The sequence below is a fragment of the Heterocephalus glaber genome, unplaced genomic scaffold (genome assembly GCF_053883595.1).
Source record: "Heterocephalus glaber isolate CG9 unplaced genomic scaffold, H.glaber_assembly_v1.0 deba00001547, whole genome shotgun sequence".
In the NCBI taxonomy this organism is placed as follows: Eukaryota; Metazoa; Chordata; class Mammalia; order Rodentia; family Bathyergidae; genus Heterocephalus; species Heterocephalus glaber.
Genome location: NW_028258340.1, coordinates 18,219,155 through 18,240,915, shown reverse-complemented (window position 1 = coordinate 18,240,915; position 21,761 = coordinate 18,219,155). Strand labels below are relative to the sequence as shown.

Here is a 21,761-nt window from a genome sequence, read left to right as displayed (position 1 = left end):
AGCCAAAAATTAGGTCTCAAGAAACTAAGATTTCAATCACTAAAAATATGTTCTCTAAGAAAAAGTGATAAAGCCACAAAGCAATTACAAAAAATACATAGAAAATTATAATTGCTGGAAATTAAGAAATATACTTTAAAACAACTCATGGATCAAAAAAGAAATCACAATGGAAATGAGAAAATATTGTGAAATTAATAATGAAAATATTACATATCAAAAATTACAGGACATGAGTAAAATGGAACAAATGTGTACTTTTAAATGCAGGTTAGGAAGGAAATAAAGTTGGAAATTAATATCCATCTACCCATCTCAAGAAGTTAGAGAAAGAAAAACAAAATAATTCCTAAAGAAAAGAAAATATGTATAAAAACAGATATTAACAAATTAGAAAAATATCTGTATAAAAGGGAGAATCAACAAAGGTGAAAGTTTTTGGAAAAACCACTTACAACTACTAAGTCTCTAGTAAAATTATTCATTAAAAAGAGAGGGGAAAAAAAGATACATATATCAAGTTACAATCTCACTGATGAACATAGATGCAAAAATCCTTAATAAGACACTGGCAAACAGAATGCATTAGATCATCAAGAAGATCATACACCCTGACCAAGTGGGATTCATCCAAGGGATGCAGGGGTGGTTCAACATATGCAAATCAATCAATGTAATACACTATATCAACAGAGCCAAGGACAAAAACCATATGACCATCTCAATAGATGCAGAAAAAGCATTTGACAAAATCCAACATGCATTTATGATAAAAACCCGACAAAAAAGTGGAATAGACAGTCTCTACCTCAATCTGATAAAAACCATCTCTGAAAACCCAACAGCCAATATCATACTAAATGGTCAAAAACTGAAATCCTTCACACTAAATTCAGGAACAAGACAAGGATGTCCACTATCACAACTCCTGTTCAATATAGTTTGGGAAACATTAGCCATGGCAATTAGACAAGAGAAAGAAATAAAAGGAATAAAGATAGGAAATGAAGAAGTCAAATTGTCATTATTTGCAGATGACATGATACTCTATATTGAAGACCCCAAGAATGCCACCAAAAGTCTTAGAGACTTAATAACCAAATTCAGTAGAGTAGCTGGATACAAGATTAACACACAAAAATCAGTAGCTTTCCTCTACACAAACAACAGACTTACTGAGACAGAAATAGGTCAAACAATTCCTTTCACAATAGCATCCAAAAAACTGAAATACCTAGGAATCAACCTAACAAAAAAAATCAAAGACTTCTTCTCTGAAAACTATAGCACTCTGAAAAGAGAGAATGACAATGATAGCAGAAAATGGAAAGACATCCCTTGCTCCTGGGTAGGAAGAATCAACATAGTGAAAATGGCCATACTTTCAAAACTGCTATATAGATCCCAATTGAAATTTCAGCAGCATACTTCACGGACCTTGAGAAAACAATCCAAAAATTCATTTGGAATAAGAGGACATCCAGAATAGCAAAAGCAATTCTACGCAACAAAGACATGGAAAGGGGTATAACAACCTCCAACTTGAAACTATACTACAAAGCTACTGTGATAAAAACAGCATGGTACTGGCAAAGAAACAGACCTGAGGACCAGTGGAACAGATTAGAAGATGCAGAAACAACTCCAGACACATTCAGCCACCTCATCTTCGATAAAAGAGCCAAAAACCCTCACTGGAAGAAAGATAGCCTCTTTAATCAGTGGTGCTGGAGAAACTGGCTTTCAACTTGCCAAAGATTAAAACTAGACCTATATCTCTCACCATGCACTAAACTAAAATCGAAATGCATTAAAGATCTAAATATTAAAACAGAAACCCTGAACCGGCTGGAACAGATGTTAGGTAGAACTCATGAAGACATCGGTGTAGAAAAAGATTTTATGAACAAAACCTCAGTTGCCCGTGAACTAGCACAAACAATCAACAAGTGGGATCTCTTCTTATTAAAAGGCTTCTGCACAGCAAGAGAAACCACCAGCAGTGTGAAGAGACAACCCACAATGTGGGAAAAAATCTTCACCTGCTGTTCCTCAGATAAAGGTCAACTATCTAGAATCTATAAAGAACTTAAAAAAATCCGACCTCCCAAATTAAAAAACCCAGTCCAAAAATGGGCATCTGAAATGAACAGACATTTCTCACACAAAGAAGTAAAAGCAGCAGATAAACATATGAAAAAATGTTCAACATCACTGGTCATTCGAGAGATGCAAATGAAAACAATGCTGAGATTCCACTTCACCCCAGAAAGAATGGCTGCTATCATGAAATCAACCAGTAACAAATGCTGGTGGGGTTGTGCGGGAAGAGGAACCCTGCTCCACTGCTGGTGGGAGTGTCGACTGGGGCAACCACCGTGGAAATCAGTATGGAGATACCTCAAAGAACTAGGACTGGAAGTCCTATTTGACCCAGCTATTCTCCTGCTGGGTATCTTCCCCAAAGAATTAAAAGAGTCATACCACAGTGATATATGTGCATCCATGTTCACAGCAGCACAATTTGTAATAGCTAAAACTTGGAAGCAGCCCAATTGCCCATCAACTGGAGACTGGATAAAGAAAATGTGTTTTTTAAAATAAAATGGAGTACTACTCAGCCATAAAAAATGAGAAATGAGAGACATTTATAGCCAAATGGATGCACATTGAGGTGATACTCTTAAGTGAAATCAATAGGACACACATGTGTAAGTACCAAACAGTTTCTCTAGTGTGAAAAACTGAAAGTGTAAATAAGGACTAAAAGGTATAACAGATAATGTGAACTAGGAAGAAAAGGGGCAAAAAGGGAGGGGGAAGTGGGAGGGTAGGGGAAAGGAAAGAAGGGAATGGAATTAATATGAGAAAATGAAAAAAATGGAAACAAAGTCTTTGTAAATAGGGAGGGATTGAGGGGTTGAAGGGAGGGCAGGGGAAGGGGTAAAAATAAGAACCAAGAGAGATTACGTAAAGGTGCAAATTTCCAAAGATGAATTTCATTATATTGTATACCTAAAATGTACCAATAAAACAAAATTAAAAAAAAATTTAGAGGCCCAAGAGAAATGAAAACAAATTTTTGATCAAAAATTTGTACACAAATGTTCATGGTAGCATTATTCATAATAATCAAAAAGGAAAACAACTCTAAATGTCCATGAACTGATGAAGAAACAAAACATGGTATATGTGAACAGAATATGATTTGTCAATAAAAATACAGGGAGTATTGATGCATGCTGCAATGAAGATGAACCTTGAAAACATTCTGCTAAGTGAAAGAGGCCCAGTCACAAAAGACTACATATTGTATGATACCATTTATATGAAATTTTCAGAATAGGCAAATCTATAGATACCAAAAGATCTGTGGCTGCCTAAGGCTGAGCAGGAGGGGAACAGATGAGAATGATGGCTAATTGATGCAGTGACTGTTTTTGGTGTGATGCAAATGTTATAGCAAAAACTACTGAACTGGACATTTAAGAAGGATGAATTATAAAAATAAAAATAAGGATTCTGCTGACATTAAGTGATAAGTGATAAGGGTCTAAATATAATACCAATACATTTAAAAATTAAAATGAAATAGACAAATATTTTTACCAATATACAGTGGTCCCTCAGTTCACGAACCTAGTTTGTTGTAATATTTTGGAAAAGATGGCCACATTTGTGTTTGTGTGGGAAAAATGGTTGTGGTCGTGTTTGTCACCCAATGCAGCTTGCAAACAAAAACAAAATTTTGCCAAATGCTTCTGTTTGTGAATTAAACGGTTTGCAAACAGTAGTGTTCCTGCACTGAGGTACCACTGTAATTTACCAAAATTGGTCTAAGAAGAGAAAAGACTGAAGAATATTGTTTTAAAAAACTGAACCTGTAGTTAAAAGTTTTCCCACAAAGAAAACTCTTCAATGCTGAATTCTATCATGCATTTAAAGAAATAAAAACAACCCTTCCAGCCACCACACAGTATTGGGAACCAAAACCAGGGCCTTTGCACTAAGCTACATCCCCAGCGCCCTTCTATAAATTTTTTTGTTTTGTTTTGAGACAAGGTCTTGCTAAGTTCCTATGTTCCCCAAACTGAGCACGAACTTTTGTTTTGTTTTGTTTTTGGGTACTGGGGATCGAACTCAGGACCCTGTGCTTGAGAGGCAGGCGGCAGAACCACTGAGCTAAATCCCCAGCCCACGAACTTTTGATCCTTCAGCCTCAGCCTCACAGAATGCTGAGATTTCAGGCTTGTAACACTACACTGGGTTTAAAATCAATTTTAACATAAATTTTTCCAGAGAATTAATGACAAGTATATAAGGTTACCAAAACTTGATGAGGACCTGGCATGGGGAGCACACCTGTAATCCCAGCACTCAGGAGGCTGAGGCAGGAGGACTGCCCTGAGTTCTAGGCCAGCCTGGGCTACACAGTGAGTTCAAGGCCAGCCTGAACCACACAGTGAGACCATCTTGAAGGGAAAAAAACAAAAAGCAAAAAAGAAACAAACAAAAAACTTGACAAAGTCAGACGAAAAAAGAGGCCAATCTCACTAGTGAAAGAGATCTAAAGTTCCAAAGTAAAATAAAAGAATGTAAAATTGATTTAGCAACAGGAAATCGATATAATTTGATGAGGAACAAAATCACATGATTATTTTAACATTAGGAAAGGCATATTATAAAATTCAATATCCATTTATGCTATGTTCTTAGCAAAGTAAGAACAGAATAAAACTTCCTTAATCTTGTAATATCTAGGAAAACATTAAAACAAACATATTATTTTGTGGAGAAATGTTGGAAGTTTTCCTCTCAGGAAGGGAACAAGAATGATGCCCTCTAATACTACTTCTATTCAATGTTATAATAAAAGTACTAGACAGTGCAGTAAGAAAAGAATCAAATAAAAGTATAAGCATTTGGGCTGGTTGTGTGGTACGTGACCATAATCCAAGCACTCTGGGAGGCTGAGGCAGGAGGATTCCAAGTTTGAGCCTATCCTGGCAATTTAGAGACTTTGTGAAACCCTGTCTCAAAAATAAAAAATCAAAAAGGGCTGGGGAGGTAGCTCAGTGTGAGGCCCTGGGTCCAAATCCCCAATAACCCCCCAGACACACACACACAAAGTATTAATGATTTGGAGGGAAGAAACAAATTTTCTTGAAGCTGGGTGTGTGGTGACACATGCCTGTAATCCCAGCACTCAGGAGGCTGAGGCAGGAGGATCACCATGAATTCAAGGCCAGTCTGGGCTACATAGTGAGTTCAAGACCAGTCTGAAATACACAGTGAGACCCTGTCTCAAAAAAAACTAACTAAATTTTCTTCATTTGCAGATAAGATGGAATATATAGTCTAAAGATAACTAGCAAAAGTAACAGAAGTTTAGCATGAATGCTATATACAAGGTCAACATAAAAACAGAAGTAAACAAAAAAGTCTGTAAGTTTTTTTTAACGTCAAAAAACATCAAATATCTAGGAATAAAACTCAAAAGTTATAAGTGGCTCTCTGAAGAAATTTATAAACAGTAAGAAAAATTAATGAGGGCCTAAATAAATGCAGTAGTGTATCATATTCACATGCTAATTCTCCCCAAACTGCTCTATAGATCCCACTCAATTTCAAACAACGGATTTTTATGTGTTTGTGTGTGGAAAATGAAAAGATGATACTAAAATTCATATAAATATGCAAAGGGCCAAGGATAGCCACGGTGTTCTCAAAGGAGGTGGTGGAAGAACTTGTTCTACTATCAAGCCTTATAATAAAGCTATTAATAAACAAGACAACATGGTATCAGAACGAGGACAGACCACTGGAACAGAACAGAGAGAACAGAAACAGATAGGGACATTTGATTCTTCACAATAGTAAGAAAAGGACAGTATGCTGGGACAATTACATTATCCGTTTACAAAAAAAATACAAGGAAAACAAAGTAATGTTGTCCCCTACCTCGCTAGTTACAGACAAAAAAAATCAATTTCAGGCTTCTGGAAGATGAGATAAAATATCCTCAAGACCATGGGATAAGAAAGGCTATTTTAAACTGAACCTGATTATCTAGTTAAAACATACAAGAAAATACTGACTACATTTTTGTAGTTTATAAAAAGACACATTAAAAATTAAACAGCATGCCACACAAGGAGAGAATGTGTTTGCAACGTGTAAAGGCTCATTTCCAGCATATAATAAAGAACTCTTACAAATCAGCAAGTCAAAAGAGGCAAGGAAGTACATGGCACATTTTTGAAGGAATTCTACCCAAAATAGTTATGAGAGCACAAACATCTACCTGGAAGATTTAACTACAAATACTGACTCTCCCTGAGATTTACAGAGTAAAAGTTTTTAACTATATATACTAATATATAGTTACATATTAATATATATAGTTATATATTAATATATAACTATATATATAATAGTTATATGTTAATATAGTTTAAAACTTTCTGAATGCTCATATTTCAATAAACCGGTTCTCCCACTCTTCCAATTTGAACACTAAGACAAATAATTATCATTGGTAAGTCTTGTTTAAGAAATCTTTATTCCACGGTCACAAAGACATTCTCCAAAAACTGAGAGCTACTTCAACCATATCCATCAACTGTGTGTGTGTGTGTGAATAGTGATACACTCATGTAATGATGTACAGTAATGAGAATGAATAATCTACAACTACACACTTAACAGATAGATCTCATTCACTATTTTGCACAGAAGTCAGACCCAAAAGACATAAAAGAGCTGAGTAGGATTCCATTTACATAAAGTACAAAAGGAAGCATAACTAATCTGCGGTGTTAAAGAAAAATGGCTGTGTGACAGGGTGGTGAACAGGACTTCTCAGGTGCTGATGATATTCAGTTTCTTGAAATAGTTGCTGGTACACACATATGCTCAGTTGGTGAAAATTCACCAGATTGTTCACTACTAATAATGTGTATTTTATGTTAAAGCTCAGTAAAAGGCTTTTTGGTTTTTTTTAAGTGTGGAGGAGTGCATTTTTCAAAATTGTTTAGGTAATATGAGAGCAAAATGTCTGAAGTGCATTGCTTCAGATCAATGCACAAAAATCAAGTAACTATTTTAAAAAGCGATAGGCTAATTACCAAAAAATATTCATGGAGATGCCAAACCAAGTAATGACTCTCAAACTTGAAGTAACAGTGGTCTGAAATTATTTGAATTCAATAGGAGAAATTGACACATCTAGATTTAGTGACAAGTGTTGATTCATAAAGCTCTAAGACAAGCAACTTGATCTTACAAGTTTTTGTTAAACGAGGCAGCTTTTAAATCTTAGAAATTAACTAATGAAGAGATTGACACATCTAGTCAAACCCTCCAATTTTACAAATAAAGAAACCAAGTTCCTTTGAAGTTGGATGATTTGTCCAAAGTCATAAAAAGCTCTAAATAAGTATAAACAAAGTTATTTAATTAGGTTCACCCCCTTCCAATTTTCTAAGTTCCAGGGGATTTCCAACCACCAGGAGAGTTTGTTTATTGGCAGTGTCCCTCAATGCACACCACGTTCAACCGAAATATTTTCAACCAAACAACTCTAAATTAATATCTTTGCCATCCATGACTAATAGCCAAAAGTTATTTCTGTGGCAGAAAAGATAAGACTCTCTAAAAGTAAATTTCATGATGTGCAGCCTAACAGATAACATTCTGTTTACACTAAATGAAGACTTTGACATCCAATTTAAGGGATGTGTGATAATTTAGAATAACAATGCACCCACTCCATATGGTATCCCAGAAAATGACTTTTAAAAATCCATCAGAGCCACAATATGGAACCAAGGTTTTATTTTGAAGCTCATATAAACAAATGTACTAAATTACTGACATTCAATTATTATACTAACTTAATACTAGTTTCTTAGTAAATCAATTTTGAGACCTAAAAACCTCTCTCCAATTAATACTAAATCATTTCTATATCCAAAGAATTATGTTTAACATATCAAAAGAATGACTTTTCATTTTGAAGTTAAATCCCTCAACAGTGAATAGTACATAAAATAACCCATTTAGTCCTGTGAAAAGATTTTAAATTAGAGAAATGTTTTAGTCTCAACCTCAAAACCATAAGATTTTTTCCACTATCCTAGGAGTCTCTTTTTATTTCAAACTATAAAGTTCAATGCCAAGATGAGTGCCTGCCCTTGCCACCCCCAAAGGAAACATCTGGCTTTCAAGGACCTACAGAAAACTGAAAAGTAAATCAGAAAACAAATATATAGCCACAGAAATGTATTCACCAAAGAACTGGAGATCACAATAATATAAACAGAAATAAAGAGAAATACTTGGTGACTAAATGTAACATGACAGCCTGGGACAGAAAAAATACATTAGCAGGATAGTGATTGTTATGGGTTATATCTAGATGCCCTCCCAAAGCCTCATGCAGTCATAGGTGGGGCTTTTCAAAGGTGGCTGGATCTAGAGTGTGTAATGCTGGGATTAAGTGTGTGATGCTGGGATCAAGGGTGTGTGATTACTAAACTGGTCCACTGATTGGTTTGACATAGTTCTGGGAGTGGATAATGGGAAGGCCCTCCCTGAATGTGAGTGCTACCTGTCCTAAGGGTGGGTAGCCTGGAGAGAATATAAGGGACAGAGGGGTGCTGTCATCACTTGCTGCTTTGCTTTTTCACCACTGTGCTGCCGTCTGCCTGCCATGAACTGTTTCTCCTCTGTGATGGCCATGCTATCTCGGAGCCAGCCAACTATGAACTGAACCCTCTGCAAACTTTGAGCTAAATATACCTTTCCTCCTTTAACTTTGGGTGTCAGGTATTTTGTCTCAGCAATGAGAAAAGTAACTAAGGCAGTGAAAATACTGAATAAAATGTGCAGTTCAGGTAACAATAACATACCAGAATCATTAATTCTAAATCATTTCAAAGTAAAGCTTACTTAAAAAGAAATGACTTAGCAAAAACTGCCAAACACATTTGGACCCAATTAAATATCCAGTCAGTATCTATATTCAAGTAATTTATCTCTGTCCACACAAGGCCCAGATTGCAGGTGACGCAGGTTCACAGAAAAGACTCTTGAAATGCTACCTTTTTTTCCAATATTATAAAACGAAATCAGCCCCAAAAGAGCCTCAAAAAAAAAAAAAACCAGAAAAGAAAAGCAAAGAAAGGAAGGAATGGTAAGAAAAAATCTGAACCAATTCCTTAGTGGAAAGTGAAAAGAAGAATCCCATTTAAGTACAACAGGTGTAGGCAGTGGACAACCAAGTAGAAAAGAGTGTTCCAGGGGTTCTAAAACTGTGAAGCTTAATAAAAATAAATATATAACATTTCTTATGCACTCACCTATGGGCCAGGGGCTGTTTTAAGTGCTTCATACATATTCACACTTTTAATCCTCCTAGGAAACCTGTAGGGAAAGCAAGACTTTTACCTACATTTTACAGATGAGAAGTTCTGTTGGAAATGGAACAGAGATTTGAAGGCAAGCACTCTGGGCACACAGTCCATCTCTTAACCACTGTACTCTACAGGATAGCTCTTTGAGAACCTAAGGCAGGAAAAAAATGCCTGCCTCTTAGAGACTAGCCCCCAATATTCTCAGCCTCCCCAGACAAGAAAACTTTCTTCCTTCCTAAGATATGGGAATCCCTGCCAAGACTATGCAGAAAATTCATCTGCAAGACTGCAATCATCTTTTAGGACTTGATGCACTCAGTGCGCATTCTTGCTGAGACACTGTTATACATAGAAGTTCATTTTTATAGTACTATCAGTATTCAAATTCAGATATGTTGGGTTGGCCTGGGAAAACCATATGCAAAATTTTCACTGCAGGAAAATGATTATAAAAGAGAATTTAAAATCTTTATAGACTAGTATTTAGAAACTGAGGCTCCCTCTACACAGACTCTAGCCTAATGCCAAGACCATTAAATTTTAATAGAGGCACAGTTACTCAACTCAGTTTTGCTCACATCAAAGAGATATAGTTCTTTATACCTAACATGATAGGAATAGTGCTACCTTAATAAATTAGCTTAATATTCTACAGACTTATTTCACCATGGCCAACTGCGGATATATCTAGCAGTTAATATACTATTCTCCTTGGCCACCTCAATAAGCTTTGCTTTAAAAAATTACTAGCAAGAACTGGGCATGGTGGCACATGCCTGTAATTCAACACTGAAGCAGGAGAATCACAAGTTAGAGGCCAGCCTGGGCTACAAGCGAATTCAAAGCCAGCCTGAACTAAATAGGGAGACTCTGTCTCAAAAAACAAAATAAAAAAAGGAAAGAAATTACTACCAAGCTGGAAACAACCACCAGGAAAGAAGGGTATCATCTCACAAGGTAACTAAAGTAGTAACAGTGGTAATGACAATGGCAATGTAATAATAACAACTCTTTTGAGGCATTTACCATTGCTAGGCATATTTTAAATACAATCCATCCTCTAGCTCACTCAATGCTCACATGAGGTAGATACTACATTATCCCTATTTCAAAAAACGAGGAAGCAGGTCAGAGATTAAGCAATTTGCCCAAGAACAGACAGCTAGTTAATGTCAGAAGATTGGAACATTTGAGCATTTTATCCTTAGATGTCTCATTTTTAATCACCATACTGTATGTAAAGAATTCGGTAAACTCTTACAATGAACAGAGGGTGCTTACTCAAATGCATTTTTCAAACAAACAGCGGTTAGAAGAAAAAACTATCCACCTTGCCTTTTATTAGGAATATTTCCTTCAACCAAGCTAAGATTAAGCACATTTATGGAGAACAAATTTAAAATAAATTTGGCTTTGTTTTTGTCACTTTTAAATCTTTCACTTAATTGTATTAACACCACAGGGGTGACAGTCAACAAATTCATAACTTTATGTTCAAATATTCAGGTAAAACAAACATACTGTCCATATTTACCACTAAGTAAATTAGGATAAAATAACTGCAAAAGGTCCAATACCTTTGAAAAGTTTCAAAACATCAGCAAGAAATTGTGGGAACAAGATATTCTTTTTATAAGCTAAAACTCTGTTCTTTCAACAACACTAAGATCTGCATTAACAACGAACATTAAGCTGAAATGGGCTGAACTTAAATTGCACTTCAAAACATATGCCTAAATATGGAAATTCTTCATTGATCATGTAAAAAGCCTGGGCCGGGGATTCAGCTCAGTAGTTCCGCCACCTGCCTCCTGCCTCGCAAGCACAAGGTCCAGAGTTCGATCCCTAGTACCAAAAAAAAAAGAGCCTGTCAGTTTATTTCCCAGGCAAGCCATTTGATCCACATAACAACTTAATTTCAAACAGCTAACGATGAGCTACCTACCATCTCACTAATTTTTTTTAAAAAAGGAAGCGACCTCTAACAACTTCTGGAACACAAGCTGGTTTTTAAAATCACCCATAAACTTCAGGTCCTGGCTTTCACAGAAACAATAATCAGTGTACTAGATTTCCAATCCAGCCCACAAAAGCCTGAACATCCATAAGGTTACAGAAGTATTAACAAAACACAAACCCTTGCAGGCAATGTTTCTATGGGAAAACCCATTTAGCATGCCATCTTAGGAAGTAACTATCCATCCCTACCCCATTGAGTCCTGGAAATGGAAAAAATCTTCTCTTCTCTATCTGGGGGTGTGAGCTTCCCTAGGACCACAGCTTCAACCTCCCCCATCAAGGCAGAGCAGGAGGAAAAGCATAAAACCAGGTCAAAAAGGCAGAGATGGGGGTGGGAGGCGACGGGGAAGAGGAAGGCAAAACCTACTTGGAAGAAAAGAAGGGTGGGATGGCAGTTGAAAGGAAAAAGTATGTCAGTGGAGTGGGGTGAGGAAGAAGAAGAGGGAACAGTGCCTGCTCTGACAGCACAAGGGCTTTTACAAACTTTTCTTATTAATGCTTAAGGAGAGGGAAGAAGAAAAACCATAGCAGATGTCTGGACAGTGCCTCCTTCACTCTGGTAATTCTCATTCTCTTTTTCAATAAAGGGTGGGGTGGGTTAAGTGATCATATTCACACCCCTCTTGAACTCTTGCTGCACAGAAATCTGGAGAAAGGGAATGGACTTAGAGAAGTTTTGGTGCCCTCTCTGCCAGCATCTATCCCTGTCAAAAACTTCAGTGTCAAATGAGAACTAAGGGGAGGATCCAGGTACCTGCGTCAGAAAGAAAGGGAGGAAAATAAAGTGAGAAATTTTAAGCAGGGAAGGAAGTAGGATGCTGGAGAGCTGGACAAAAAAAATTAACAGAGCTGTCAATGAATTAAACGCTAATAAAAGTTCTTTAATATTTAGGATTCAGTTGGAGAGTTTCAAATATTTCGTCAGGTCCACTCCATTTTTAGACAAATATTTGTGGCCATGGCAATAAATTGAGATTTATTATGCAGAAGGTATGAAAATAACGATCTTAATAAATACAAGGCAATTTCCTGATGTCTTTTCTGTATATAGTGACAATATAAATCATTTCAGAAAGGTTTTTTATTTACTCGTTAAGGATTCAGTAACATTATCATTTGTCAGGTTTTTCTTCTAACCCTAATAGCACAAATACCATGAGTAATTACTTTCACAAGTAAAAAAAGTACATTTAACTCTTTATTGGGAGTATAACTATAATTAAAAACTTGCTCATTCAGACCAAAGATTACCTGTCAAGACTCCAAGGCATTATTTAAACCACAGTCCCACACTCCATTTAACACACATGCATGCTGACCACATACTGAGAAATGCAAGCCTTTTTTTTTCTTTTCCCATTTCCATGAGACAGGGATACTTCTCTAAAGGCCCCCAAACAATTTACTTCTTAAAAGATCGAGCAGCGAATCTCAAAGTGCATAACAGCTTTTCTAAAATTTCCAGCCAGAGACAATCACACAAGTAAACCTAACTAAATGACCTGGCTAGCAGATGAACGCCACTAGTATCTTTTTCCCCCGATTTCTACAGCTGTTCTTCCAGATGAACTCTCTCTCTCTACCCAGATGGGGCCCTCTCTCTTGAGCAGAGAGGTAAGAGCCAAGAAGGCAGGTTCAACAGTACCTAAGAGCTTGTGACAGCACAGCAGAGACCAATGGGAGACAAAAGTGACAACCTGCAAAATGTTCCTGCTGTTCCACTAACATCTCAGATCCTGCTTGGGATTCCATTTCGAAGGTTTTTTAATCATTAGCCCCATAAGGGATTATGCTGGTTCTCATAATAGCTGCCATATTTTCTACAAACCACGTCTTGAATTCAAAACCGCTACATTAAGAAGAAAAATAGAATCAGCTGTCAAGTACCCCATTTGCTAGAGAAGGTAGAGGTTTGTGTGTGCATACCTCCAAGCTCCCGTAAAGCTAATTCAAACTCCTACACATAGTTGCTACTTTATTTTAGTAATGTCATTTGAATTAGTATTCAGGATCAGAATAAACAAAATATTTGTTTTTCAAGTGTCTTGGGCATGCTGAAACAGGAGGCAAAGTTACTGAAAACGTCTGAATTTCAGAGAAGTCACTATTGGCTCTCAGGAATCTTTACAAATCAGCAGAATTCTGCTCAAATGTTATCCCTGGCTGGAAAATGGACACATACAAAAAGAAAAAAATTTGTGATTATCCTGAGTCAAGGACACTGAAAGCTCTCAAGATTACCAACAGAACTAAAAGGTTTCTTTGTAACAAAAATTTCATTTTCATAAAATTTATAACAGTCAGCACATAAACTTATGCAAAGTACGGTAGAAAGAACACATGCTCTAGGATCAGACATAGGAGTTTGAGGTCTATATCTACAACTTAATAGGCTGTGTAAGTTACAGCATAATACGGGAGGTTAACAATGTCTTTATCTGTGCAACAGAGATAACAATTATCTTTAGCACATGGTAGCTGTAAGGATTAAATGCAAATGCACCTTACCCACCAAGTCCAGGGCCTAAATATACCCAATGATAGCGCCAACACAAACCCTACAGTGTGCCCTGTAATTAAGGAGAAGAATGTGTCAAATAAACAGAAGGAAGAAAATTCAGGGTGATTGAACATATATTATAGACTGTCACATGTAAAGATGGACATCACATAGGGTACTTAGCATTTACCTTCACTGAAGTCTAACTTTCCCTTGACTGAAAAGCCAGTTGGAGGGCCAGGGAGAGAGGAGATGCCTAAAGTTGTAAAAACCATATCATAGACTAACGTAAAACTATGTACATGTATATGCTTGCATTATTCCAGTGTTCATAAAAAGACATCATCACAAACGCCATGGATGACGATGGCCTTTCATAATTTAACACTGTGCAAAATTAAACTCTCATCTCAAAAGCCCTTTCTTGATCAAAATATATTTTTCTCACAATGTTTTTGTATACTACTGTAAATCGTTTCTAAAGCAAAGAAAGTAAAGTCTCCTATCCTTCCAAAACGAAAAAGTGTGCAAAGCAAGGTCAATTTGTCAATCTGCTCTTTAGGAACCATAAGCAAATACATGCTAAAATTACTGTCTGATATATAAACATCACTGAGGAACACACTGAACTGGAAAGCCCAGTCTGGACCAAAATCAGCAAATTTTCTTAAAGAATTTCAGTAAGCTATGTTTCAGTAAAGACAGAAAATGCTTTATATTTTAACATAGCAATAATACGAACTTCTGATTTTTACAGGCAGCTAGTTTACTTTATACCTCACCTTGCTCCCAATTCATCACCACCACCCCCATTCTGCTTTTATGTACTTTAGGGGAAGGCACAAGGTGCTGAACCATACAGCTCCAAATGAGAATAACTCTAATCCGTTCTCGGGCCTCGGAGGACTGTTTCTGTGATCTTTAAAGGAACACAGACAATATTTTCTCCTTACTCAACACCTGCCAACAATTATTTGCAAACCACTTCTACAACAATTACTATCACTACTAACCTTCCCCGCTGTCTCAAGATCCTCCACCGACTCAACCTTAGTGCTGACAGTTCTCATTTCCAAACACCTTGCCGGGGCGTGAAGCCGGTCCAGAAAGGTTCACTCCACGCAATGTCCAGGAAGAGGCGAGGAAAGGCACCATCCCCTCCACTCGAGGGGCGAAGGCCAAGCAAGCAACAAATCCGCACCCCAGCCACTCCCTCTCCCCTCCGCCTCTCAGGGCGTCCCGGGCGGGCGCGGGCGCGCCAGGCCCTGCGCAAACCTCCGCCAAGCAGCCCCGCACTTCCCGGTGGTCACCCCGGCTCCGGGCCGAGCCGAGTCCCCAGGACACCAGCAGAAGCGCACACAAACACCGACCCGGACGTGGGGTCACCAGAACGAACCTGGGATACCCACGACGCCCAGGCTCGGGCAGGTGCCAGGCCTCCCTACTCGCAGACACACCCGGTAGACGCTGTTCCCAGTCCGCTGCCGCCGCCTCGTCTCGCCCTCACGCCAGTCGTCTTCTCCCGCGGGGGGGTCCGGGCCGGCGCAGCTTCCCCGCCCGACCCCCCTCGGGTTCGCGCCGCGCGGAGCCCAGATCCGGTGAGAGCCGCCGCCGCCGCCCCCTTCCCTCCCTCTTCTCTCTGCGCGTCCCTCCCACCGAGGACCGCCTCGTAGTTCCTGGATCCGGTCTAGGGGAGTTTGGCAAGCTAGCTGCCGGTTTTAGGGCTGCCGCCGGCTTTAGGACTTCCGTCGGGCGCCGTAGATCGCCAGGGACAAAGATGGCGTCACTGGGGACTGCCTTAGGCAATCTCGCGAGGCTTCTCTCACAGGAACCGGAGGGCGGGGGACCACAAGAAAGGTGATAAATTAGCCCGAGCAAACGCTCCCCCATATCGGAAATGGGCAGTACTAGCTACGAGAACAAAGTTACTGCGCCTGCGCAAGAGTGCCAGGAATACGCATGCTCAGAACGGCCCTTAAGGTGGGACCCTGTTCTCCGGGTTTTACCTGTTTCCTCTAAAGTCGCGTGGAGGAACCGGGAGTGAAACTGGTAAAGGGCTTGGCAGGACCAGGTGCCAGAGTGAGAGGCGTCCCTTAAGAGTTGGTCATTCCTCAGAAGCTCGAACAGTCAACTCACTTTTGCATTGCTGGGAATCTTCCAACCCTTGGCTCCTCCCAGTCCGCCTTGTGACAGTATTATTGCAGTCTCTGACGCCCTTTCTTCATCCTGTAGTTGGTTCACGTCATTTATCCAAAGATTCCCGTGCATTTAGAGATGGACTCACAGCTGGCAGTAACAGCCCTCCTTGTTTCTCACATCACCATCTAACTTTTTCTTTCATTTTGGTGCTAAATCTCATGCTAATAATTCCGTTTTCTGATTTATTTTTCCTCATTTATTTATTCAAACAGAATTTATGTGCCAGGTACTGAGGAAACAGATATGCTCTGACCTCAGAGAGCTATTACTCTGGGTTGGAAATGGATGAGAAAAAAAACATTGACAGTGTATCATAGTAAGTTCTGATAGAAATGAGTACAGAGAAGAGAGGATATCATGAAAATACCTCAAAGTGGAAATTTTATTTCATTGTGCTAATGATTGAACCCAAGACCTCGTGCATGCTAGGCAAGTGCTCTACCACTGAGCTATATCCCCAGCAAAGAGGAAATTCTTTTTAAATTTAAAACGACTATATTTCTTCATAGTTTTATTATACATCAAACTGTGTTAACGAAAACGCATAAAGCCATTTTAAAAACAGGCCCCCCCATCCCTGACACACACACACACACACACACACACACACACACACACACACAAAACTGTTTCACATCTCTGCAAATTAAAGAGGAAATTCTTGGGAGGCGTTTCAAAGGCATCTGATGTAGTCCAGTGAATCGGTCAATATGTCAACAAACAAACCACCCTGATCATTTTAACAGGAAGAATTTAATATAAAGAGTTATTAGACAACTGAAAATGCCAGAGAAGAATACAATGTATCACAGAGGTGGCAACTGTAGGAAGCAAATAAGATGTCTAGAGCAAGGGGGATGAACAGAAAATGCTGGGATTATTACAATTTTAGACTATTAGAGGAAGGCCTTGTGAAAGCAAACCTCAGAGCTTGGAGAGGAGCAGCTACTGGTGCTGGTATCTAAAGAGGTCTCAGGACACTGGATTTGCAATTTGAGGAAACTGCAAATGATCCAATTGATGCTATGGGAAGGAAGTGCCCCTCTCCCTGTAGAGCTTCCAGTCTCTCTCCAGACTGGGGAAGACAATGAGACATGTGAATTAGAGCTGAATTTGACCCACATATTGAAACAGAGCAGCTCCAGCATCAAGAGGCACTAATTGTGGAAGTTGAATGTGATTGGGGGTAGCATTCGCTTCTGCCACACACCTTGTATAATAAAGACCACCATGCTGAAATATTTGTAGAAAACCTGCTTCAAGATCACAGTTTCATGCCAAGTAGAACAGCCCCAGCCATTTATAAATCTATGAGTGACAAATAAATGTTTATTGTAGTATGGCGCTGAGACTTTTGCTCACTACATAACAAAGGCAGACAAATACAGCAGCTCTGCTACACAAAGTTCTGCTCTCACAAAACTCAAGAGTTCGACTTAAAGTTATGTCTTGTACTCTCTCCAAGTTGAGTCCTGCAACCAATGAGAAGCTTGGAATTAAGGAAGTGGAGGGGCTTCTCTTTCTGTCCTTCAAGTATCTACTTCATCTCCATCTTGCTAACTGTAGCTTTTTCTCCAAGGTTGAAGACGACGGGAATGGAGCTGGTGTCACCGAAACTTTCATAAGATGGCTTTGTCCCCAGTGGACCTGGCAGATGCCTAAAATCGGTCTTTCTCTCTACATTCATTTTTTGGTTTCTTCTCCACTCACACTGGGAAGATTCAGTTGCCCATCCCAGAACACAAGTGATGCTCTTTCCTCGACCCCCGGTCTCTTTCTTTCCAGTGATGTTATAAGTCCTCTCTTAGTTCTGGGTGTCTTGTGTGTAACTGGTGTCCAAATATTGGCTCTCTCATGGATGAGCATGATGCTTCATAGCTCTCTGCTCTCTTCATTGCACAGTTCTTAGAAATGCACTCAATCTCCTCTAACTTCTCGGTCCCTGCCTCTTATGGAATACCCACAGCTTCTTACTGCCAAGATCCCCTCATCCATTTGCAGGGCCTTAAGCAGGGCATAGGCAATGGGTTCAAAGTTTATTTCCTTCTGTGACACTCATCGGATCCATGGGAAACTCATATACCCTTGCAATCCTGAACAACAAACATGATGCCCTGTTGTTGCTACTCCAGCAAGCTTCCTGCCTTCAGAATTCTAAGAGGCCAGAAGCAGTGTCTGTATTGAAGCAGGTCTTCAACCTCCAAGGAAACATGGCAGGTTTTCCCTAAAACTCTCTCTCCAGGTTTGAGCTACAGAAAGCTACAGTTCAATAACCAAGCAGCTGGGGGTGGTGTGATGCATCTTCACAACAATTCTAAGTCACCTCTCAAAGGCCCCCTAACTTGGCTTCCCCTTACCCACTAGGAAAAAATCTGTAACACTCCTTCAAAGATGATAAGTAATAAGCATCTCCCTTGTAGTCTTATTTAGTCCGAAGGAAGTGTTTGAGAGTCATAGAACTGGTTTTGCCACCTCTTGGTGTGTCTTGTGGAGAAAAGCCTAAAAGCTGTCTCTAGAATGTGATAGAATTTAGTATGTATTCTCTTTACCTGTATCAGACACATTTTATATACCACTTCAGATGTATTTGTTGTATCATTAACCTATCATCATGTAACAAACCATTTCAAAACATAATTGTCTTAATCATTTTATTGGCTAATTATATAGTGGACCAGGAACTTGGGGTGGGCTCTGGCAGTTCTCCTTCTGGTCTCATTTGGGCTCACTTATGGTGACAAGAATGCTGTTCATGGAACCCACATCTAGTGTGACCCCAACTCCACAGGGTATGTTCTAAAAGCTAAAATGTTAGCTGAGGCTTTAATAGCCCATTTCATTAGGCTGCCTGCTTCTGAATTATTGAAGCATATGATGAGAGCTGTGGATCTCATAGTCAAGTGCATCTACCTTGGTCTTAGGCAACATTGTATGAGATACCATGTCAATGGATGACCATTCTGTAAATGAATGATGGTGCTGGTGGGAGAACTGCTGCTAGGCAAGGAAAACTCTTATCAAGAGTATGAATCAGTTCTGGAAAGAATGAATTCCTGCCCCAGAGTCACACATCCCCTGTGGAAGGATCCAAAGTAACCAGTCTGCCAAAATGGCTTGCTGGTCGTCTTGAGAAATGTTGCCATAATGTGGGCTCATTGTTGGTTGCTGCTGCTGGTAAGTAGCTACTTGAATCCTGGGGAGAGGCAACCCTTGCTGGACCTGAAGAGTGACTCAGGGTTCTATTGCAGGGATCCCTTGGGCCCTTACTCTCTCCTCTTATGATGTAAGTGTAAGAGGAACCTTGGTCAGTGATAGACTCTCAGGCTGCTTGATGCCAGGCAATCTGAATTTGGGGAGCCAGCTGTTTATAGACCTTGATGTTACTGGGCTGTTGCAGCTCTCCTGAGGAGGATACCATGGGAGGTTGAGCTTGGGTGGTACTGTTCCCTTTGAGAGAAGGGCAGATCTCAGTTCTCATTAGATTTTTGCCTTGTGACTTGGTGATTCTCAATAGAACAGGAGTCTCTCATAATCTAATTCTTTATATTCTATTAACTATTCTGCTTCCCACTTTACTTTCATTTAGTTAGCATTTGTTCCTGTACTGGCTATTTATGAGAAGTCAGAAAAGCCTTCTGAGGTTACTATAGGAATTAAGGGCAGGGCCGGGATTTAGCCCAGTGGTTTGGCCGCCTGCCTCACAAGCGCAAGGTCCCGAGTTTGATCCCCGGTACTAAAAAAACCCACAAATTTTCCCTCTCATAACCCCAAGGAGCAAATGAATTGAGCTTATCCCAAGACACTGAAGGAGAATATAATATTATTAATTAGGTACAAATGACAAGGAAGAGACACCGATTTTCTATTACAGCCCACCTCCCAGAGCCATAGCAGAACACACTCATTGTCTCACATCATTCTCTGGTTTAAGAGTTATGTACCTGGTATGAGATAATGGATTAATGCTCATCTTGAAAAATGAATCACCTACACTCAACAAGACTCTTTTCAGAACAAGCCAGAAGATTAGGGTATCACCTGAACTGGATTCATAGAAGGCACCAATTTCAGCCATTCCAGCTGAGGATTATTTTAATTTACCTCTCCTTAATGCTAGATAATTTCAACAGTACTCTAGAAGAATTCACCTACACCTGCTGAGAGTTCCTCACTTTTCTCAATTCCCAAGTTGAGGAAATCATGAGGAGATATTTAAGAAAAAGTTATCTTCTAATGGGCCAGCAAGACAGACTTGCTATAGATCCAGTGGGTGCTAGGAGGAGACAGGAGAGGGAAACACTATTTTTGGCTATGTAGGAAGAACCAAATGAGTGGGTAGATGAATTAAGAAGAGTTCACATGGAGTGACCTCACTAAGATTTTAGCAATGGTAGAGAGCATGCAGAGTGGACACCAATATCTTTGCTTGGGGGCAATATAGCTATCACAAACCATTGGCTCCTGACAGTTTACATCTATGTCTCTCACTAAGAAACGCCTTTGCCTTCAAGGAATTTCCACACAGAGGTTAGGCACTCTCACAGTAGGTGGCCCATAGCCAATTACTGCGTGATACATAGATATAAAGGGTAGGCACCCTCTTCTTGTCTTGGGACAGTGCTGAAGAACTACTCAGTGTCAGAGCTCCATGTGATATAGGTAAGAGACTCCCTTTGTCTACCCTGTCTTCCTCACTTTCTTTCAGGTGTATTTCCTAAGGGAATTTCTCAGTAAACTCTGCACTCACTCATCTCAAAATCGGTCTCCAGAGAACCCAATCTAAGGCTCACATCTCAGTGGGTGCTATGATTTAAATGTCTCTTCCCAGAGTAAGAGATGGGGTGGGGGAGGGAAGAAAGGGAAAAGGAATTTTAAGGAAAAAGAGAATTGAAGAGAAAAAAATGGAAATAGAGTTTATGTAAATGGGAAGGGGGAAAAGGCTTGGAGGGAGGGGAGGGGAAAGCGATAAAAAAAGAATTGAGATTTGTTACGTACATGTACAAATCCCACGTGATGAATGTGTTCATTATATACTGCAAACATGCACTAATAAAAGTAAATGTTCATTCCCAAAGTCATGTTGGAATTTAATTGTTATTGCAACAGAATCAAGAGGTTGGGCCTATAAGAGTTGATTAGGCCATGAGAGATACACTCTCATGGATCGGGTATGCTGTTATTGTGGGAATAGATTCCTTATAAAATGGCAGGTTGGCCTCCATTTCTTTCTCCTCTTCTCTTTCCTCCCCCCTTTCACCTTCAGCCACAGGATAAGGAAACAAGAAGCCCTTGATAGATGCTAGTCCTTCAATCTCGGATTTCCTAGCCTCTAGAAGTCTAAGAAATAAATTACTTTTCTTTATAAATTACCCAGTCTCACATATTCTGTGATAGTAGCACAAAAATGGACAAAGACAGTGGAATGGTATATGGTGACTAAGTTTTTTGCTGTTTAGTACCTACTAAACTTCTAGCAATTATCCCAGATTTCTTTTGCTGAGGGTTGGAGACTACTCTCCTTTTTAAGTGTATGCACATCTGAGGGAGAAGTCTACAACTCCATTTCCAAGGGTGACCATATTACTCAGTCCTGGCCATTGAGAGCCTCGCATTTCCCAGGCTGCAGT

At 39.4% G+C, this 21,761-nt stretch overlaps 1 protein-coding gene across 18 annotated transcripts in view; it reads right to left on the bottom strand.

Annotated features, from left to right (window-relative positions):
- The window catches only part of Tab3 (TGF-beta activated kinase 1 (MAP3K7) binding protein 3), a 70,141-nt gene extending 54,611 nt beyond the window's left edge, over positions 1-15,530 (bottom strand). For 8 of the 18 annotated variants that reach the window (XM_087189888.1, XM_087189887.1, XM_021262589.2 and 5 more), the window contains exons 1-2: positions 15,332-15,458; positions 9,363-9,426 (exon numbers count right to left, since the gene is read on the bottom strand). The gene's annotated coding sequence lies outside the window, so the exon portion shown is untranslated. Of the gene's footprint in view, positions 1-9,362; positions 9,427-14,948; positions 15,193-15,331 lie in introns of those variants that run through there. The other 10 variants (XM_013074069.3, XM_021262598.2, XM_087189893.1 and 7 more) reach the window with 5 other exon arrangements.
- Positions 15,531-21,761: the final 6,231 nt, after the last annotated feature.